Genomic DNA, 11897 nt, shown 5'->3' on the forward strand with positions numbered 1-11897 from the left:
TCATTTTTCTGACAAGAGGAATGATCCCAATAAGTCTTTTTGGGGAGCTGAAGATGGATTGTTTGTTTTCTGTAACTGCTTCGTGCTGTAAAGGGACATTGGACCTACCTACTGGGGATCATGGAAGTCTAGCCCTATTTAATATAGATAGGAGAGCAGGACCAGGGGCAGGTTGTTGAGAGAGTACCCAGGTGTGTTGATGGGAGGACTGTCACTGATGCTGGATGACTCACTGCAGGATCCCAGGATCCAGCAGAGGTCCCAAGTGATTGTATGGTCATTTGCAATTTTACAGCTTCTAAGCAAGAGATAAATTTAGGAGATTTAAAAGACAAGGCCTGAAAAGGAGGGTGAGAATTAGCATTAACAAAGGTCCCAAGAGGGGTAACAGCCAAAGGAAATAGTTTTAGATTTTTCTACTAGATTCTCCATGAATCTGACAACTGCTATTGGATTTGTGAAGCAATATGATTAGAGAGTCTGGCTTAATGCATCCAGTAGTTATTCTTGGATTGTAACCTGTGTTCTTTTAAAACAGATAGGTGCCTGAAATTTTAAGGGAATAGTCACTATTACAGGTCCCAAGCTGGGGCTCTCAGGCCTCAGTGGCTAAATTCTGTTGAAAGGATCTGAGAAGATTAACTGTCCTTCTTGCCAGCATGTTCTTAGTTTATTCAGTTATTTTATATATAAGACAAGCAACTTGGGCTAAGCACTCAGCTGGTCTTACTCATAATTGTGCCCCTAGTTGTTAGCATGGAATAGGTACTTAATATTTTTCAACTGATTTATTTAAGATTTTGATAAATTCAGGTATCAGTGAGAACATAAGCAATGTTTAAAATGAGGATGTGAAGATAACCATGATTCACCAACTGTGACATAGCAAAATACTTTCTGCCTTGAAATTGAGGCTAATATATAGAAGGATATGTGTTTTAGCATCTTTACACAAAAATGGAGTAAAGCAAAACTAGTTAATTTTCACAATACCAATTGTGTTGCAGCCAGCACCTATCATCCTCAAATTTATACTAGTTATGGTATCCTGTAGGTAGAACATCCAGGGGTTCCTCTCTCCATGTTGGTTTTAAAAATGTAGCCACGGGGCCCAGCAGATGGCATAATGGTTACATAGCTAGACTCCCACATAGTCGACCATGGTTCAAGTCCCAGACCTGGCAGCTTAAAATTCACTCTAGGTGCATGTACATGCTTACCCAAAATGCTGAGATGAGAATGGAGGAGAAGGCATTGGGATATGGTCATCCTTCCTGGGGGTGATTTCTCACTTTCTTTCTCTCTGTCTGTCTCTGTCTCTCTGGAGAGCACACATACTCTATGGCAAAAATATCTCTCTCAAAATTTTTTTTAAAATGTAGCCATGAGGTGCTTTTAGTTGCACAGCAGTTAAACACAATGCTCACAAAAGCTAACCCACCTGGGAAGGTTCTAGCTTTATGTCTGAAGACCTTTCTAAATACACTGGACCTGCATGTGCCCATGATCCAGGGCCAGCAGAAGATAGAGGTGGATCACAATGTCTGGATCCTATTGGAGGTGTTATCACTCTGTGCCTCTCTATTTCTCTTTGTCTCACTCATGGAAGAAAAAAAATGAAAACTTTTTAAAAAATTTAGCCACAAGTAACAGAATTTAAAAAAATAGATGCAAAAAATAGAAGACAAATATTTATTTTATCCATATCTGAACACATCAGCTATTAGGTTTGTGTGTTCTCTCCACCCATCTATTTGTTACAGTAAAAATGAAATCTTATTAAACATTAATTATATTTCAGAATTTTGTTTACTGTTATCATAATCATTTTGATTGCAGCAAAATGATTAATCAAATAAAGATATTGTAATCTAATAACTATGTCCTTAATGTTGCATATTCTAAGGATAATTTCACGTGTTCACTATCATAAAAATGCAGCAGTAACTATTTTTTGTATGTTTATTTCTCTTGAATTATTTCCATATTCATCCTTTTATTCTACAATAAAATAACATCAATGTCTTCAATATTGATGGGATCAGTTTAAAATCATATTAGAGGGGTTAATATTGTCATAATTTACCTGTACTAGTACCACTGAGTTATTCCTCACATCATTTAATAAACTCAATGGTGAAATAAAATCTCTAATCCCTTCAAGCTTTACATTTCCATGAGTTTACTGAGTTTCATTGGTTATAAGGCAAACCATTTCTAGACTAAAATTGCAAATTAGTTCAATTGGAGTCCTTTAATTTTTTGAGTTAAATAAATGAAAAAAAATGAAGTTTACCATATATATATTCACTAATTGTGTTGGAGAAGTCTTTAAAATATAAGGTAGCTATATTTGCAAACAACTTGTGGCAACATGCCCAAACAATTGCCATTTGAAGGAATAATTATAGTGTTTCTGCAGAAACACTCATGAAGAAAACAGAATTTTAAAATTTACTTGTTTCAGAGTAGGATTAGTGGCAATAGCTAACATGAAGGATGAAATAAATAGTTATCTGAAATGTTTCAGATTATAAAAATGTACCTGCTGTTTATAGCTTAATTTTGGTAGATTTTTTTAAACAATGAGAAATTGCAAATGTTATAATACTTATTAGAACTGTACCAAATAGTATGTTTACAAGCTGACATATCTTCCTATTCTCTGCAAGTGAGATAACTTAATTCATAGCTAAATGACATTTTAAAATTAAACCAATTGTTTCATCGAAAATGTTATCTTATTTATATATTAGTGTTTATAGAATAGGTAGCTATTGTTCTGCCAAGTAATGTTGGATTGAAACACAATTGACTGAGTAGTTCTTCCTCTAAAAATTGCAACATGCATTTCCTTTCAGCAATCTGAAATGTGAATTATGCTTTAAAGGCACACACTGTAATCTATTATAGCTTTTGTTTTCAAGTTTATAAATAAGTGCTTAAAATATCATGTAAGGGTCAGTTGATGGCATGGTAGTTAAGACAGCTGGATCCTTCATGGCTGACTGAGTTTCAAATGCTAGACTGAGAGACTTGGAAAAACATACAAGGCACATGTACATACATGACCAAAATCCTAAAAGGAGGAAGAAACAGAAGTGAAGGTATTGCAACATGATCATCCCCCAAAGGAGATGCTTTCTCACTTTCTCTCTCTCTCTCTCTCTCTCTCTCTCTCTCTCTTTTTAGTGAGCACACACACTCCCTAGTAAATTTAAAAAATGAAAAAATATATAAAATTAGTCTCATAAAAATCAATTTTAGAAATCAAATAGTTGCTATTCTATTATTTGAGCCATTATTATCAGTTCAAGAGAATTTCTTTCTTTTCTTCCTTTTCTTTTGATTTGCTATAGGGTCTTTGTGCTCACACAAAGAAAGTGAGAAATCACCCTCCCCACCAAGGGAGCATGGACATGTCAGGATTCTTCCTCTTCCATTTTCCTCTCAGTATTTTGGACATGTACGCACAAACACCCAATGTGTTTTTCAAGCTGCTGGCTCTGAGACTCAAATTGTGCAGTCATGTGGGCTCCAACTGCCTTAACTACTATGCCACCAACTGGCCCCAATGAGAATTTCTTGAAGAGGTTGGACCTGGATAAAATTCACTCTGTTTCCTCTTCCACCACCGGCATTTGACTGTACTCTTTTTATGTATTTACTCATTTATTCATTAACAATGGCTATAACAAATACATACCAAATGGGATGGAGAGAATGAGAAAGAAAGAGAGAGAGAGAAATAAAGATTCTGGAGATACTTTGTAGAAAATTTTAAGACATGGTTCCTGCTTATGTGGAGGTTAATAGTCTAGTTAAATGAAATAAAATAAGCAAATAAAAAATTGAGAGAATTTCTATCTGTGATAAGTACTACAAGGAAAGTAAAACAGGGTGATAGTGGTTATAGTGGGAGGAGTGGGGCCAGTAACATACATACAATGTTCAAAAATGGTCTGAGACCTTGAAATTTTAGGTGAGACCTGAGTGAAGAAAGAAATTCAGCAAGAACATGTGTAGGGGAAAGTATCTCTTTGAAAATATGAAGTACAGAAATCCCGGGGGAGAAATGAACATGGAATGTACAAAGGGAAAGAACCTTAGTGTCACTAGAACATAATGAAAGGTGAGGAAGAATAGTAAAAGTAGATCAGATTATGGCAATCTTTGTATGTTTTAATAGCCATTTTGATTGGCCTTTCAAACATCTAAGGTATATCATATATACCTTCTTTCTTTTCCTTCTTCATCTTTTTTTTTTTTTGGTCTTTGCCCTAGGGATTTTATGCTTGTTGCTCCAGTCAGAGACAGAGACAGAGACAGGGAAAATGAGAAATTATCCCCCTCCCCATGGGTGGATGGCCATGCTGCAATTCTTTCTCCTCTTGGGATTTTGGGCACACACACGTGTTCAGCATGATTTTTAAGCTGCCAGTTCTGGGGCTCAAACCATGGTTGACCACGTTGAAGTCCAGACCCTTAACCACCATGCCACCTGTTTGTTTTCCCTTTCTTCTTTTCCTTCTTTCCCCCCCCCCTCCTTCCTTTCCTTCCTTTCTCAGTTCTTTCTGATATCCTGTTATTATATGTATCATATTTAGAATTCTCAGTCTCTGGATGCTAAATTACAATGATACTCCCCTTCTCACTTCCAGTCATCAGAACAACTAAAATGGCAGGAGGAATCCCCATGTCAACCAAAGTGCTTTTGCATATCTGTATCTCAATGGAGGTCATTTTATTGACCAGGATATAAAAGTAACAATCCTTGAATATTAACCATGCGCCAAATGCACATTGTGCTAGGTTATGTTTGTGTATGTGTACATCTGTAAAATTATTGCAGTGATTTTATCACTTTTCAAGGTAGAGTTGTTATCATCAATTTTTATATAAGAAATGTGAAAAAGTCAGAAAGATAATTTACCCAGTGTCTTGCAATGGTAGAGAAAAGAAATTTAATTCTGGTGTCATGCTTGAACACTTAGCATGATTATCAGCTTCAGCTATCTTCATCACATGGAAACAAAATGTGTTGATTTACCTGTGGTGTGATCTTTTTTCCCTTTCAAATGGTTTTCAAAAATGAAGAAGATTATAACTATCTCCTTTACTTGTGATTAAGGTTTCACCTACGAGATAAATATTTAAAAGGTTCTGGTTGTTCGGAGATTATATTTTCATTCTTTAAGAACCAGATGACTAGTTCTTAAAGTTATCATCTATTCTACAGCAATTCTTCAACATGGGGCCAAGGACTCTACAAAGCTAGCTTCAAAAAAAGTTGTGAAACATTCATTTCTAGAAATTTTGGGAGTTAGTGTTGTTTGCTATTTCTTTAGATAAAGTTACATTTTGAAGGAAGCCATGGAACTAGGTTAACTGACAAGTCTATTCAGATACATACTATTTTTGACCATGTGGTTAGCTAAAAAGAGTAGAAGTAAATTGCTATGTGTTAATAAAATTGTCATTACTTTGTGTCCTATACATTTCCCCAATCAACAACTTTTTTGTTAATTTAGATGTTGATTGAACATATATTCGGCATCACTAATTAGGAGCTAGGAATAGACTATGCTACAAGATGAAACTTGTTTACTTTAAAGAGTATGAATACTGACTGTTAAAGAACACATTATTTATGGCACTTGTTAAAGACTGTAAGGTGAACTTTATTCGGGAAGACCACTACACTGTAAGGGTGTTTTGAAGTAAGAGTGTTAAGGATCTGAATATATCCCTCTTCAAAAATTTATATGTTGAAACCTAATTTCCAAAAACTGATATGTTGATACCTAATCTCCAATGTGACAATATTAAGAAGTAGGGTCTTAAGACCAGTAGGTGGTGTAGTGGTTAAGGTGCTGGATTCCCACCAGTGACTGTGGGTTCAAGTTCTGGGACCAGAGGCTTAAAAAATCACTCTGTGTGTGTGTGTGTGTGTGTGTGTGTGTGTGTGTGTGCGCGCTCAAAAAATCTAGGGAAAGGATTGTGGCATGGCCATCCTCCCTGGAGGTGATTTCTCACTTTCTTTCTCTCCTCTCCCCAGTGAGTGAACATGTCCTATGACAAAAAACATTTAAAAAGAAGAATAGGTTAGCCTTTGGGAGATGACTAGATCATAAATCTAGAGTCTTCGTGAATGGAATTAGGGCTAAATAAGAGAATTCTATAGGAGATTGTTCTTCCCTTCTATCATGAAAGAACACTGCTAGAAGGTACCATATGTGAGCAAGAGAGAGAGAGAGCCCTTATCAGATAACAAATTTGCTAACACATTGATTTCTGATGTGATCATCAGAGCTGTGAGAGATGAAAAATAAATTTCTGTTGTTTATAAGCCACCCAGTTTATGGTATTGTGTTATGGCAGCCCAAATGACTTGACTAAGACAAAGAGAGATTGAACTTGACCTTCAAATACAACAAGGACAAGTAGAGATTTATACAAGCAAGATGGAAGTCAGTAGAAAGGAAATTTCTAAGAGAAAACATGAGACAAAAGGGACACTGACTAAATTGACTTGAAAAGAGTTTCGTTCAAGTCAGGCTAGAGTGATAATGTATCAAAGGTGGAGGACTAGAAATTTACTCAGGTATCAAGGATGGGGGATTTTGCTAAACTAATCCAGCGTGATTCTTATTAAAACTGGACTGGACAAAGAACAGAGCCCTAGTTAAGGGGTACTCTATAAAAGGAGTTCAGGGAAGCCTGACTCCAGTTTGATTGTCATGACTAACGTGATTTGAGGACTATTGTCATAATAAAATGATTTTTTTGATAAGGTCTAAAAATGGAAAGCCAAAAGTCAGACATTTAAAAAATAATCAATTACAGAAAACAATCTGTTTTTGTCAAGACATATAAAACTCATTGATAAATTTGATTAATATTTGGCCCTGGAACTGCCCTATCTGAGCATCAACAATAATAATGTCAGAAAATAATGATGATGCAGTAGATTATTTCATTTATGTCAAATAATTCTTATATGAAGGGTATAAATACTTCCAGATTGCTTTGCAGAAAAGTACCAATTTATCCTCCATTTCCCTTCATTCTTGTTTAATTTATATATAATGTATTTTTAAAATAATTTCTGCAAGTACAGTAGAGAAATTTATATCTTTTATCTATATTTTACTCTTTGTAATCCTTGTGAAATAAAATATTTGAAATATGTTGAGTGGTCACTTACTTTAGGAATTGCATTTTCGTGTCTCTTGTCCATTTTTATCCTCTTGGAGAGTATGTTTTTTGTTTGTTATTCAGGAAAAGAGAATTATTTACATTATGCATGGTAGCTTATTGTTCATTTTATACAGTGCAAATTGTTTCCCCATTTAGTCCTTTGACTTTATTTTTGTTTATGGTGGCTGTTCTTTTTTCTTGATATAGAATGCTTTTATTTGCATGTAGTAAATCAACCTTTACAGTTTTGATATCTTTCTATTTTCACATCATTTTATTTTCATTACTGTTCATGAATTTCATTAACTGGTGGTAAAATCTGATCAGAACTCTACTTCACTAAATTTACATATGTTTTTCTTGCCTATCGATTCCTCTAGCTATCTGATGAAATTAACTCCCTTCCCCACTTTTTTTGAGATTTTTGAGAATAGGTTACATGCATTTTCTAAAAGACAGAAAGTAAGAAATTACCCCACAGGTCGATGGCCATGCCTAAATCCCTTCTCTTTCATGCTTCTCCCAGGATTTTGGTCATACACACACATGCATCCAGTGGTTGGCCTTGGGGAGTCCAGTACTTTAACCACTACTTGCTGACCCACTTGAAATGTGTAAAATGTATAATCAAGGATAATTTTTATATCTGTAACATTTTTAGTGCTTTTCCGTAAATTTAATTTACATCTTTTAAAAGATGCATTCCATATTAAAACTATGTTTAAGGTTCTGAAAATATAAGTATTCTATATTTTCAGTTAAAATTATTCTGATATATTTTACATTACTGTGGCTGTTGTTTTTCATATATTTATATACATATACATATATATATATATACACATGTATACACATGTATATATATGTATGTGTATACATAAAACTTCCTAATTGTTATACCTTTCTGAAATTTTATTGTTGTACAAAGAGCTCTATAGTACGCTGAGGAGGGGTGTTGATAGCTGTGATCCTTGTCTTTGTAATACTATGGCTAGCCTGTAGTTTTTCTTTTTATAAGTGGATAGTGTTAGGATTTTGAAAGAAATTTTGACAATAAATTGTACATTGTTCTTTGTGTCAGGAAAATTGAATACTTATACATATATCTGTTCTTTGAAGATATTTGAGTCACTCAAATGAATCTTTCAAATCTACAAATTCATTCAAGTTTTGCATTTCTTTCATGGTTATTAATTTACTCATATTTTTAAATTTATTTCTATATTTTTTCATAGAAAATAAATTTATTTAGATGTTTTACATGAATCTCTAGTAATATAATAATTCTTATAATATTTTAAGTTTTAAAATGCTAATTGTATAAAAAATACAAAACTATAAGAAGAGAACAAGAACCATCTGAACTTTCAACATCCAGACATAATAAACATTAAATATGCTTTATTTCTTTATTAATATTTTTTCTTTGCTATAGGGCTCATGCACTCACCAGGGACAGAAAGAGGTGGAGAGAGAGAAAGTGAGAAATCATCTGCCAGAAGAGATAGTCATGCTACAACCCCTTCTCCCCCTGTCTCTTCTAGGGATTTGGGGCATATATGAATATCCACCTGTGATTTTTCAAGCCACCAATCTGGGAACTCATCCTGCGCCTTACCCTCTGCACCACCTGCTGGGCTTAAACATGTTTTCTTACTCTTTTAACTTTGAGTGACTTACAAGTAGCAGCCTGATGTGCAATGAGGAGGGAGCAATTTATAAATGCCTTTAGCACCATTACTTATTAAATATCATTTCTGTAAGATCTCATTCACATAAAATAGGTATGTATTATGAACTTTATATTCCCCTATTCCTTATAGACCTTGCTTGTCTCTAATGCACAGAAGTTGATTAAACTGGGAAATAGTCTGCGGAGGAAAAATGTTTAGCAATGAACTTGGTAATGGAGTCTGTTCTAGTCATAGAATTTTTTACAGGTTCTTCTTGAAAACTTAATAGGACAATAGCATATTACATCTGCAGTAGGTTTATTTCACTGCTGAATGAATTGTGCTGTATTTATTTTTTCCAAGCCTTAAAATTCAACTAATACTGAGTTCTTCTTTGCCTTCATGAGCTATGATCAACTCTTCATAATATTTTTCTATTCTAAATGTTTTGTTCACTAAAAATCTATATGAAAGGGAAAATATCAGTTTAGAAAATGTCATTATTTTGGTCCTAACTAACACCAGTTGAAGTAGTATACAAAGTAAAAACACAAGAGAGAAAATATTGTCAATGTAATTGATCTCTCATTTACCATCTCGCTTTCTTCTGGATCTAACATACCTCTTATTTTCACTTCAATTGTCTTTATATCTCACTTGCATGGCATTATATTCATTCAGAAAGTAAAATAATTACATATTTCTAGGGGGCTTTAATTTGGGGGCATTTGCACATGAATTGCTTATTGACAGGAGTTCTGGAAAACAGTGGAATGTGCTATTGGTCTAGTTAGCTTTCTACTAAAATCAAATTATTAATGCCAAATATTAAAAGATTAAAAGACTCTAGCTTAGGTACACCCCCAGATAGCTACCTCAAAGTGAATATGAGTGGCATGAGAAGAAGTTATGTCAAGAAAACTGCTTTTCTGGTTTAGACATTTTCACCTTTAGATCTAAGTCTGCCCTCTACCATATATGATGCTATATCACAGATATGGAATAGGACTTACTGGTTTTCTGAGGATGGTTGTGAATCTAGATTGTCATTGAAGCTTCTACCTTTAAAATAAATCGGTAGATGATCATTATACAGACTATAGGATAAGCAGATTTATGTTAAGAAAGTGATGAGTTCAGATTCACGCCCATTTTCATTTCAAATTTGAGTTTAATATGATATTCACATGCAAATATTGAGTGGCAGTTAGAGTTTGTAGTTCAAGAGGAGAGCTTGAATCTACAACATTGGGAAGGATTAGTTTATAGGCAGAAATTCAAGTTGTGAATATAAATTGGAGTTTTTTGTTCTATTTTTGTTTGTTTGGAGAGATTATTTGCTATAGGGCACATGCACTCGCCAGAAAGAGAGCAGAGACAGAGACAGAGAGACAGAAAGTGAGATATTATGCCCCCCCTCCCCGGGAGGATGGCCACACCGAAATCCCTTCTCCTCCATTCTCCTCTCTGGATCCTGGGCTCACAGGCACATGGGCCCTGCGTGAGTTAAACCCACCAGATCCAAGACTCAAACCACGGTTGACTATATGGGAGTCCAGTGACATAGCCATTATGTCATCTGCTGGTTCCTATTTTGTTTTGTTTTAAGAGGTTTTTGCCTTAGAGAGTGTGTACTTGCTGGAGAGAGAGGGAGACAGAGACATAGAGGAAGTGAGAAATCACCCCCCAGCAGTATGCCCACACTGTAGTCATTTCTTTCTCCTCCTGGGATTTGGGGAATGCACACACACATGTCCAGAGCAAGTTTCAAGACACTGGGACTACAAAGACATAACCGCTATGCCACCTGCCTGCCCATAAATGGGAGATTTTAAGGAGACCATCCAGAATAGTACAAGATAACACATGAGAAACATCAACATCTATTGCCTAAATGTTATTTAGTAATTAAATTGAAAATAGTTCAATGTTTCTCGAGTGCTTGCTTTGTCCAAATTCTGAATGCCAAATATTATATATATATATATATATGTATATATATATATATATATATATAATGTAATTTAACTCTCAAAATAATCATGTGAGATAAATACCATCATTATTATCCTCATTTTACAGCAAAAAAGCAGGAGTTCAGAGAGGTTAAGTAACATGACCAAGTCACAAATCTAGTAAGCAGTAGAACCAGAAATTGAACTCAGCTCATGCTCTTGACTATTTTCGTGTGAGTTTCAAAACTTTATTTAACAGCAAAGCACAATACAACATATTTGGAATGCAGCAGCAAAAAGGACAGAAGATACAGCTTTTATGGAGCTTACCACCTGTAGTGAAACCAAGCTTTACATGTAAACTCATAAATTAAAGTATAAGCCAAAATTGTATTAGAAGGTTTGAAGAAAATAATTAGGATAGTATGGAGTATGGGTATAAAGATGTGGGAGATAAGTTATTGGGTTGTTGTAAAAGTCGTGATGTAGAAGTTAGTTGAAGAACTCTAATAATGTCTAATCTCAGTATTAAAGAATGAGAAGGAGCCATAGAAAGAGCTTTGTAAAAAATAGGGAACAGGAAGTAAAAAGACCTTGAGATGAGACACAGTAAACTGATGGAAGAGCGATATGAGATGAGACTTGAGAGTACATAGGAGTTAATCCAGATCAGGCCTCACAGACTGCAGTGAGTAATTGAAATTTTATTCTAAGGACAATGGGAATGTGTAGATTCATTTTTAAGGTTTTTCCATGGGGATAGCCACATTGCAGTCCCTTCTCCATTCTCCTCTTAGAATTTTGTGCACACACATGCATACACACACATTTGTGCACACCCCAGAGGTGATTTTCAAGTTGCTGGGTCTGGGACTCAAATTGTGGTCGTCCATGTGGGAGTCCAGTGTGTTAGCCATCATGCCATCTGCTAGCCCTGCATTGAAGATTTGGCAGTGGAAAGATGATGCAGTTCTCCTCTGATGAGTTTTATTTTCTCAGTGAAGCATAAGCTAATACAGTAAGCTAAGGGTGAAGGTGGAGTGTGTTGGGGGACAGAATCTAATGTGAT

This window comes from Tupaia chinensis, unplaced genomic scaffold (genome assembly GCF_000334495.1).
Source record: "Tupaia chinensis unplaced genomic scaffold, TupChi_1.0 Scaffold143996_1, whole genome shotgun sequence".
NCBI lineage: Eukaryota > Metazoa > Chordata > Mammalia > Scandentia > Tupaiidae > Tupaia > Tupaia belangeri.